This window comes from Artemia sp. Qi Xiang Cuo, chromosome 6, assembly GCF_049724085.1.
Source record: "Artemia sp. Qi Xiang Cuo chromosome 6, ASM4972408v1, whole genome shotgun sequence".
Taxonomy (NCBI): Eukaryota; Metazoa; Arthropoda; class Branchiopoda; order Anostraca; family Artemiidae; genus Artemia; species Artemia sp. Qi Xiang Cuo.
This window is the reverse complement of record NC_142799.1, coordinates 9387207-9398778: the sequence shown is the minus strand read 5'-3', so window position 1 is coordinate 9398778 and position 11572 is coordinate 9387207.

Below are 11572 nucleotides of genomic sequence, written 5' to 3'. Positions count from 1 at the left end.
CAAACAGGTGACTCGGGAAAAAACACAGGACATATCGATAAAGCCGTGTATGTGCCTGTAATATACTTTAGAAGAACAATTTTACAAATAGAATAACTTATTGAGCGTACCCAACAAAAGGGAACGGTAAAATACTGAACGTAGTAGTACTTCACACGGGATTTCCTATCCTTGACTGTTGTACATTCTATGTTTCTCCCCCTTTTATTTGGTGTTTCTCATGACCCAGAGTAAAAATAATATCTTTTACGAGCTATTAATGTGGGATTAAGAAACCTTTTTCCACATTCTCCCTTGTCTTGATGTCTGTTTAATTTTACACTAAAGTAAATATCTATCTTACTTTAATCACATGCAGAATTTTCCGATGAGTGGTGTAATTAAATAGCAATTGACAACTTTTCGGAAGGACCGTAAATACAGCAAATTGGCAATTAAACATATATAATTAAACATTAAACATATATAGGCCATAGGCAGGGCAATAGTGCTGCCTAAGTAAAGAGCGATGTGGCAAGGGCGGATCCAGGATTTTTTTTCAGGGGGGGGGGTACCAATTTTTGACTTTTTTAGGGGGGGGGGGTTACTAATTTTTGACTCAGTTTTCGACTAATTTTACTGATTTTTACCTAGGTTTTACTAATTTTCGACTTATTTTCGACTCGGTCAAAAATTTCGGGGGGGGTTCAAACCGGGTAACCCCCCCCCTGGATACGGCCTTGCGATGTGGGCACAATGTATTAATAGTATTTTATTTTTGTTTTACTAGGGCACTTCGTATAGAAGGAGTTGTCGTAGAAGCTTCAAAATAAGCTCATTCGATTGGAAATTACAAGTTATGGTGCCCTTTTAATATTTGAAAGTGGTTGGTGCGCAACCTGCCCTCCCCGACGCCAATCACTTCCCCAAATACATCCAATTCAAGTTTTGAGATAGCCATTTTGTTCAGCATAGTTGAAAGGTCCAGCAACTATGTTTTTGAAGATTAACCCCCCCCCCTATAACCTTCAAGGCAAGGCTTGTGAGTTATGCCCCGCGGGTATATCAGGTTTTATGGAAAGGGTGGCCGTGTGAACTTTGTATGGGGATCATTGAATTGGAAAACAGAAGTTCTAGTGCCTCTTTCAATAATCGAAACTTATTGGAATACAACCAGCCCCCCCCCCTCGTTCACTATTTTTCCCATATATATCCAATCAAAATTTTTAGATAACAATTTTGTTCATAGTAGTTGAAAGGTCCAGTAATTGTGTATTATAGGCAAATATGGTTTTTATGGAAAGAGTGGTCGTATAAATTTCGAACAGTGCTCATTGAATTGGAAATCAGAAGTTACAGTGCCCTTTTCAATAGTCGAAAGGGACTGGAGGGCAGCAAGCCCCCCCCCTTCTCTCCATGCACATCATTCCCCTAAACACGTCCAATTGAAATTCCGAGATAACCATTTTGTTAAGCATATTTGAAAGGTTCAGTAATTATATCTTTTGGGATAACATCCCCCACGGCCCTCAGGGCAAGGGCTATAGGCTATACTAGTTGCTTATTGTTAAAATTTAAGATTTTTCTGGAAGGGTGGTCATGTAGACTTGAGAAGGCTTATTCAGTGTAAAATCGAAAGTTTTAGCTCCCTTTTTAAAAGTCCAGAGTGATCTGATGGCGATCAGCCCCCTCCCCCTCCACGTAAATACATCTTAAGATCATACTGGGTATACATGACGTATGAAGCAAATATATATATATATATATATATATATATATATATATATATATATATATATATATATATATATATATATATATATATATATATATATATATATATATATATATATATATATATATATATATATATATATATATATATATATATATATATATATATATAATAAAAATTAAAATCAAAACTAAAAAACGAGGGTATTTGTCAGCAAGTAAAACAATATGAATTGAAAATAAGCAGATATTTTGATAAGGACCTCCGCCATGTCGTCTTCAGGGCTCAGAAAAATAAAAGCCAAAACAAAATCTAACGTTTTGAAGTAAACTTCACGAGAAGAGAAAGAGAGTTTACTTCAAAAAGGTTATATTTTGTTTTTTCGTTTTTTATTTTTCGTTTTAAAACCTTTTATCAAAACGATTAAACGTTTTATGGTTTGCATCTAGTGGCATCAAAATTTCAAAATGAAAAGTCTTGGAAGTGTGAAAATGTGAAATTCCATAAAATTCTCGTTCAACTGTGAAAACAAGCAGTGTGAAAAAGCTGCCTGATCAAAATACATCATAACAAGCTTTTAAAATGCTGCAATGATGTCAATTCATGATGGTAAAACCAATTTTGCAAAACTTGTTTCAGTCACAATTCTTTCTGCTGCAAACAGCGGGCGTGACAATCATACACCGCTTCGGTGAAGGTCTTGAGAAGCATAGTATGTAATCATAAGTTCATTATACAAGATTTTATCTCTAAAAAATTCAGGTTTATGAACCCTACAGCTGAAACTTGATTTGAATACCTGCTATAAAAATAAAGGTAACAGAAGTACTGATATCAAGCAATAGAGTCTGCCATTAATTCGGCTGCCTTGAATGAATGATTTTATTCAGTGATTAAACCCGTACAGAGTATTTCACTATCTAGTCTGCAAAATACAGCATAAAAATAACAAAAACTGAAAAACACAATCAAAGTACTAAACAGCACAAAGAAACAAGGAAAAACAATAAGTTGACAACATTATTAACATTTAATAGTAAGAAAATGAAGGGGAAAAGGAAGAAGAAAAAGAAAATTGTACAATATCTAGTCTCTTTGTTCGGTTCAAATATTCCAAAACGGAATACCGGGCCTCTTTGTTCGGTTCAAATATTCCAAAACGGCATACCGGGCCTCTTTGTTCGGTTCAAATATTCCAAAACGGCAAACCGGGCCTCTTTAATGAACCAGATAACATTAATATTAAAAGTATTAGAGTAAAAAAAACCCTTGTAATTTAAGTTACATTTCAGTCCTTTCATTTTCAAAAAAATTCTCAAAAAGATAATGGTGTAAAGTCTCCTCATCACCACAATCACAATTGGAACAATTACTTTTATTAATTCTACGCAACAAATGAATTTAATTTACAGTGACCAGTTACAATTTGTGTTAGTTTATAATTAGGAGTAATTTTTGTGACTTGAAGAAGGTCAGTATGTTCAGTAAAAAACTGAAAGGTCTGGGGCTTAACAGCTTGGCAGAATAGATCATACCATATCATATATATGTTTTTCCGAATTAAATTTAAATTATTAGAAGTAGAAAGGGAATTACCGAATATAAAATTTACTTGCGAGTCCGTATAATGTGAATGATCTTTTAAATTATACTTATTTAAGCTATTGAGTGGTGGCCAGTAATCAGGCCTTCCTCTGTTTAGATTAATTTTAAAAACATTTTCCACAAAATAAGTTTTTTAAAGAAAAGTAAAGAATTCCATTAAACAAAAATGAGCAAAAATAAAATGAAATAATCTACCAAGCGTGAAACTACCACAAATCAGCATCGAAAAATACATGAAACCCAAAACGAACAGAAATTACAATAATTAACCGAGTCAAACTCAAAACGAGCAGAACTTTACATAAGTTGGGTGAAAAACCCCTATGCCTTCCCAAGGCCAGAACAAAATCTACACTTTACTGAAAAAATATAAATGTTTTTACTTTTATAACTTTAATAAATCAAATAATATTAACGTTTTGATTACTAAATATCAGTATATGTATATTAAACTGACAATACACATTCATTTGTATTTTTTCAGTAAAGTGCAAATTTTGTTCTGGCCTTGGGAATGCATAGGGGTTTTGCGCCCAACTTATGTTAATTTCTGCTTGTTTTGAGTTTGACTCGGTTAATTATTGTAATTTCTGTTTGTTTTGGGTTTCATTTATTTATCTATGCTGATTTGTGGTATTTTCACGCTTGGTAGATTATTTGATTTTATTTTTGCTCATTTTTTGTTTAATGGAGTCCTTTATTTTATTTAAAAAATGTATTTTGTCAAAAAAGTTTTTTAAATTAATTTATGTTTGTTATATATTGACATAGTCTTTTAAGGGAAAAAGAAAATAATACTTTAAATCTTTTCATTTTTTAAGATTTTATAGTTTGGTCTGCTATTTGTGTACTGGAAAAAAATTTTCAGCAATTTTTAACAACATACACCCTTTTAAAAATCTGGACAGAAATAGTAGTGTTTAATTTAATTTCATACCTCCTCTAGTTGACCTGAAATGGAAAACTTGATACCATTCGCAAAAAATTCTGTTTACTTTCTTTGGTAGCTTGGATACATTTAAGCTATTTTGATTCGGTTAAATTTTAAGAGCAGAAATGGGAGGGTGGGAGTAAAAGGGGAATTAGTTGCCCTCAAATCACTTTCGACTATTAAAAAGGGCATTAGCCCTTTCTATTTTCAATTGAATGACCCCTTTTCGAAGTTCCCACGACAACTCCTTCGATACGAAGTGCCCTGGTCCAAACAACAACAACAACAAAAAATAATACATTATACCCACTTCGATCTTTACTATAAAATTGTCAAGCCTTCCAATCACTTTCGACTATTAAAAAGGGCACTAGGCCTTTTGATTTCCAATCGAATTAGCCCTTTTGGAACCAGCAAAATTTTCTGTCAATACTTTATGTGCCCCCAAAGCATAAATCACAAACCATACAATAAAGTTTGTTAGGCTGATTGTCATCCTCTTAGACCAAATTTCTAGAGCAATAAACTATGTTAAAGAACACGACTATATGAAAATTTTAATTGGATGTGTTTGGGGAAATGGTGGGCGTGAGAGGGGTTAGTCGCCTTCCAATCACTTTTGACTATTAAAAAGGGCACAAGCCACTCCAATTTCTAATTGAATGAGCGCTTTTCGAAGTTTCTACGACAACTTCTTCGATACGAAGTGCCCTGCTCTAAAGGAAAAAATTAATAAATAATACATTATACCAACATCGTTCTTTTATGCCCCCAGGGCATAACTTAAAACCCTTGCCCAGAAGGTTGTGGGGGCGTGTCCTCCTCTTTACTTAGTCCCCGTTTCTTGTCTCGTTCTCGAGTGTCCACGTTCTTTACTTAGGCAGCGCGATCCTGCTGCCTATGATTTATACAGCAACTCTATATATAAACCTTATATGCCCCCAGGGAATAACTTACAACCTTTGCACTGAGGGGGGCTATCATCCTAAAAGACTTAATTTCCAGAACGTTCAACTACGTTGAACAAAATGGATATCTCAAAATTTTGATTGGATGTGTTTAGGAAAATGGTGGGCGAGAGAGGGGCGTTAGTCACTATCCGATCACTTTCAACTATTAAGAATGGAACTATCGCTCTTAATCTCCAATTGAATGAGCCCTTTTGAAGTTTCTACGACAACGCTTTCAATAAAAGTTTGATATGCCCCAGGAAATAACTTACAACCCTTGCCCTGAGGGCTGTGGGGGAGAAGCTGTCATCCTTAAAGACCTAATTTCCAAAACTTTCACATACGTTGAATAAAATGGCTAGCTAAAAATTTTGATTGGATGTGTTTGGGGATAAGGTGGGCGTGAGAGGGATTAGTTGCCCTCAAATCACTTTCGACTATTAAAAAGGGTACTATCCCTTTGAATTTCAAATCGAATGAACCCTTTTTTAAGTTTCTACGACAAAGATTTCAATAAAAACCTTATATGCCCCCAGGTTATAACTTATAATCCTTGCCCTGAGGGTTGTGGGGGAGTGTCCTCCTCAAAAATATGTTTTCTATCCGGAAATCAACTACGCTGAACAAAAAGGCTATCTCAAAATTTGTATTGGATGTATTTGGGGGAGTGATGGGCGTGGGGGGGGGGGCTAGTTGCCCTCCAATCCCTTTCGACTATTAAAAAGGGCACTAGGCCTTTGAATTTCCAATCAAATGAGCTTTTTTTTTGAAGTTTCTATGACAACGCCTTCTATAAAAACCTTATCTGCCCCCGGGACATAACTTACAATCCTTGCCCCAAGTGTTTTGGGGGAGTATCCTTCTCAAAAACATATTTTCCATCTGTAAATCAACTACGCTGAACAAAATAGCTATCTCAAAATTTTGATTGGATGTGTTTGGGGGAATGATGGGCGTGGAGGGGCTAGTTGCCCTCCAATCACATTCGACTATTAAAAAGGGTACTAGCCCTTCGAATTTCCAATCAAATCAGCCTGTTTTGAAGTTTCTACGAAATCGCCTTCTATAGAAAACCTTATATGCCACCAGGGCATAACTTAAAACCCTTGCCCTGGGGATTGTTTTCCTCAAAAACATATTTTCTATCTGGAAATCAACTACGCTGAAAAAATGGCTATCTCAGAATTTTGATTAGATGTGTTTGGGGGAACGATGGGCGAGGGGGGGGGGCTAGTTACCTTCCAATCGCTTTCGACTATTAAAAAGGGCACTAGCCCTTTGAATTTCCAATCGAATGAGCTTGTTTTGAAGTTTCTACGGCAACACCTTCTATAAAAAACCTTATATGCCCCCAGGGCATAACTTAAAACCCTTGCCCTGATGGTTGTGGGGGAGTGTTTTCCTCAAAAACATATTTTCTATCTGGAAATCAACTACGCTGAACAAAATGGCTATCTCAACATTTTGATTGGATATGTTTGGGGGAATGATGGGCGTCGGGGGGCTAGTTGCCCTCCAATCACTTTTGACTATTAAAAAGGGCACTAGAACTCTCAATTTCTATTTGAATGAGCCCCATTTGAAGTTTCTACGACGACCCCTTCTATAAAAACCTTATTAAAAAGGGCACTATTAAAAAGGGCACTAGCCCTTCGAATTTCCAATCGAATGAGATTTTTTTGATGTCACTACGACAAAACCTTTTGTAAGTACCTTATATCCGGGGGGGGGGCTAGTTGCCCTCCAATCACTTTCGACTATTAAAATTCGACTATTCAAAGACCCTTTGAATTTCCAATCAAATGAGCCCCTGTTGAAGTTTCTACGACAACGCCTTCTAAAAAAACCTTATATGCCCCCAGGGCACAACTTAAAACCCTTGCCCTGAGGGTTGTAGGGGGGTTTCCTCCTCAAAAACTTATTTTCTATGCGGAAATCAACTACGCTTAACAAAATGGCTATCTCAAAATTTTGATTGGATGTGTTTGGGGGAATGATGAGCGTGGCGGGGGCTAGTTCTTTGAATTTCCCATCGAACTAGCTTTTTTTGAAGTCTCTATGACAACACCTTCTATAAAAACCTTATATGCGGAGGGAGGGGGGGGCTAGTTGCCCTCCAATCACTTTCGACTATTAAAAAGGGCGCTAGCCCTTTGAATTACCAATCAAATGAGCCCCTGTTGAAGTTTCTACGACAACGCCTTCTATAAAAACCTTATATGCCCCCCGGGCACAACTTAAAACCCGTGCCCTGAGGGTTGTGGGGGGGGGGCGTCCTCCTCAAAAGCGTATTTTCTATCAGGAAATTAACTACGCTGAACCAAATCGCTATCTCAAAATTTTGATTTCAATGAAGTGCCATCAACTACGCTTAACAAAATGCATGGGGGGGGGCTAGTTGCCCTCCAATCACTTTCGACTTGTAAAAAGGGCACTAGAACTCTCAATTTCCAATCGAATGAGCCCCCTTTGAAGTTTCTACGACGACCCCTTCTATAAAAACCGTATATGCCCCCAGGGCATAACTTAAAACCCTTGCCCTGAGGGTTGTGGGGGAGTGTTTTCTCAAAAACATATTTTCTGTCTGGAAATTAGCTATGCTGAACAAAATGGCTATTTCAAAATTTTGATTGGATGTGTTTGGGGGAATGATGGGCGTGGGGGGGGGGCTATGTTCCCTCCAGTCAATTCCGACTATTAAAAATGATACTAGCCCTTTGAAATTCTAAACGATATAGCCTTTTTTGAAGGTCATGCGGAAGCGCATTAGATTAAAACATGATACGACCCAAGAGCATAACTTAAAACCCTTGCCCTGAGGGTTATGGGGGAGTGTCCTCCTCAAAAACATATTTTCTGTCTGGAAATCAACTACGCTGAACAAAATGAGTAGTAACCGTCTAATGCATACAGAACCTAAATGCAAACTTACGCCTGTGGCATAGATATGTGTGTAGGTTTTCAAGTAATTGGGTTACCAGGGTCATTTGCAAAGAGGTACCATTTCTAATCTGCTCTGGTTCAAGTTTTTTCTGACACAATTAACTGAATTTCTATTTCATGATATACAAGTTTTTTTTAGGTTAGATCCGTGTCGGAAAAACCGGTGTATCTTTTTAGTTTTCTTTACAATTCATATTAGTAAGAGAATTGAATTCAAAGAGAATAGTTTTTATTTGCAAGGATATTAGTAGAGGAAAAAAATTAGTGGTGCATTTACAATATATTGGAGATTAATGTTGGAGCTAACAACAGTGACGTAATTACTTCTTTAGTTTACGATATTTGCGAATTTTTTGAGAAGAGGTATTAGCGTAAAGGTATTTCAAAGGTTAATAATGTAAGGTATTAAATTTGCCCATTGTTAGCATTGGAAAGTATAGCCTACGGATTTTTTTTTTGGTGCGGGCGGGAGATTTTCCGCAGGGGCGATATTTCACAGGAAGGACTGACCGTAGGGAGGGAAGTTCCCGGGGGTAAACCTTCCAGGGGACATTTTACACAGGGGATTTTGCCAGATTTCCTTGTACTTTCCAGGATTTGTCGAACTTTCTCTTTGGCGACTCAATTTTACACGTGGAGATGTCCCAGCGGAATTGTACGGGGAAATCGTCCGCAGGGTTGGCATCGTCTGGGGGGTTTTTCTGTGGGAGAGGGGGTATTTTCTGCAGAAGAAACTCTCCGTGGGAGACTTTTTCTTGGGATACTCTGGCTTGTGGTAGGGGTAGCTGTCCAGGAAAAATTTTCCGTGGAGGGGGGATATCGGGAATGATTTGAAAAACAATCACATACTAATATAAAAAACAAACCATTCTCAAGTGAAAGTGGGCTTAGGAGAATATCCCAGGCCTAATTGTGCGCCTGAAATTTTCCTGGGGAAATTTTAAGTGAAAATAGAATTTTTTTTAAGGGGAATTTCCGGGGTGGGGACTTTCAAAGGGGGCAACGGTCCATGGCGGTAATGGTCGTGGGTGAAATGGTCATGGACGCGGGGGGGATTTCACGACATTATCTGAAAAACTATCTGAAATCTAATAAAAAGTTTTTTCAACTGGTAGTAAAGAGCTTTCAGATCCAGCATGCCAGGGAACACACTTTCATATTCAGCATGTAGGAGAACCCTAAATGGTCACCCCCTAAAAAGGTAAGTTAACCCTAAATGGTTATTGCTTAGTGAACTGTAATCTGTTTGAGTATGATAAAAGCTTGTGGAGTACTACATTACATTATATAAACAGACTGGGATTCTATGATAGAGTGATTACACCACTTAATAATACTGGTCAGGAACTGAGAGATGTCCAGGAGGAAGTCAGTGGAATTTGCAGCTTTTTCGGAGTTGAAGCACTCACCGTAAAGGTCAATGTACCTAAAGATAAACTTTTAATTCAAATGTTTGACCCTAGTACTCCACTTTTCAATCTAGAAGAGTTTAATTGTCCCAAATTTGAGGGGGGGTTATAACCGTTCTTAAGACGAGGTTAGGATCTTCGTACAGTGGATACCTAAGAACATATATGATCGTGATAAATCCATAAGAAATGATAAAAAACTATTCTATATCACGGAACCATCGTTTTTGGATGTTTAAGAGTTAAATCTAAGCAATATTTTTATTTAAACATTTGTTGTTGTTTTTTTTCTTTATAAAAAAAGAAAAAATATTTTTTAAAACTTAGAAATTTTTAAATTTTATTAATTTTTTTCTTTTTGTAAATAGATTAAAATTTCAAAATATGCTTACAGTTCTAACAATTACGCTCTGTGATTGGTCAGAGACACGATGTGACTTCCCCATCGGTATTATATAACCGTTTATTTACACTACCTAATCTATTGTATGTATTAAATCAGTATTTTTTACGCAGTGGAATGATAAACACATAAGTGATATCTTTAGAAAAAAAGTGAAGATGGAGCATTTTAATAACGTTTGTTGCCATATCAAGGTTATTGTAGCATTGAATGCTGACAAAGAGAGGTATTTAAACTTTGAAACAAGTAAAGATGGTAGCACTATTGGAAATGTATATATGCATTGTCATGAGAGTAAGGAATTAAATTTCTTTGGAATACCGAAAAAATTTCACTCTTATGTTGCTGGTTATGCGAGATTGAGATCTCCAGAGATGATTGCACTCAAAGAGAATACCAACATAAAAAAATCGTTGATGATAGAGGACAACTCCTTGCTACTATTGCAGGTAACACATTACCTACTGATACATCCAATCGTCACCTTTCAGGTATTAGCATTCAACGGAAGATCAATAAAAGAAAGGCCTACTCTTCTACTAATATCGTACGCAATATCTTGTGTAAATGTAGAAACTGTTACATGCTTAAAAATAATGTGTGACGTTGCCGTGAGGGTGCCAGAAAAATAAAAAGGGCGATGTTAGATCACACCAATAGGGAATATACAGCTGAATCGGTGAAAAAACACGCACCCATCACATATTACTAACTTTGGTCAAGCACTCATTGCTAAACATAATGCAAAGGACGAAACGCATATTGAGGCTGTTGATGAGACACCAGTAAATTGTGTATGACTCAAAATGGAATAATGATTATTCTACTGATTACGAACTAAGAGAAGACAATAGCTATAATATCAAGAGAGAACATGGTGAACTATTTTATGGAACAGATTCAAAATATCCAAAGTTAATCATTGATATTAATAGTGTATCGTAATAAATTTTTTGTATTAATATTCTACATAGCATTATTTCATTAAAAATATATTTTGCATTACATTGTTATGTGTTTATTTTAGAGTAAGCTAGCATATCAATCGTTTAGAATGTCTAATAAAACCTCGGAGATGTAAGAAAAGGAATTTGTATACATAAATTGTCAGACACATGGGAACAAATTGTTTCTTGAATTTGCCTCCCGGATAAATAAAAAAAAGACAATTCATTCAATAAATAATGACGAAACTACAAGTAAGCTACAAACTCTTTCTTAAATATTTTTAATTGAATACAAAGGTTCAAACATATTATAAAAATAATTTTTACTGAACATAAATAATTCTTACAAAATACTAGAATTTTTAAAAAATCCAAAATAGTTCTTAAAAAACAAAAATTATTCTTACAAAAAATAAAAAATATTTTAAACGAATCCAAAATATTTCTAGCAGAATAAAAAAATAGTTACTAAAAAATATAAAATGCTGTTCAAAAATAGAAAAAATTCTAAAACCATCGAAAACAGTTCTTACAGCATACAAAAAGTTCAGAAAAATCCGGAAATAGTTCTTACAAAATATAAAAATACTTTAGACAAATTCAAAATAGCTTTAACAGAATAAAAAATAGTTCTTGCAAAATACAAAATACTTGTTACAAAACCAAAAGA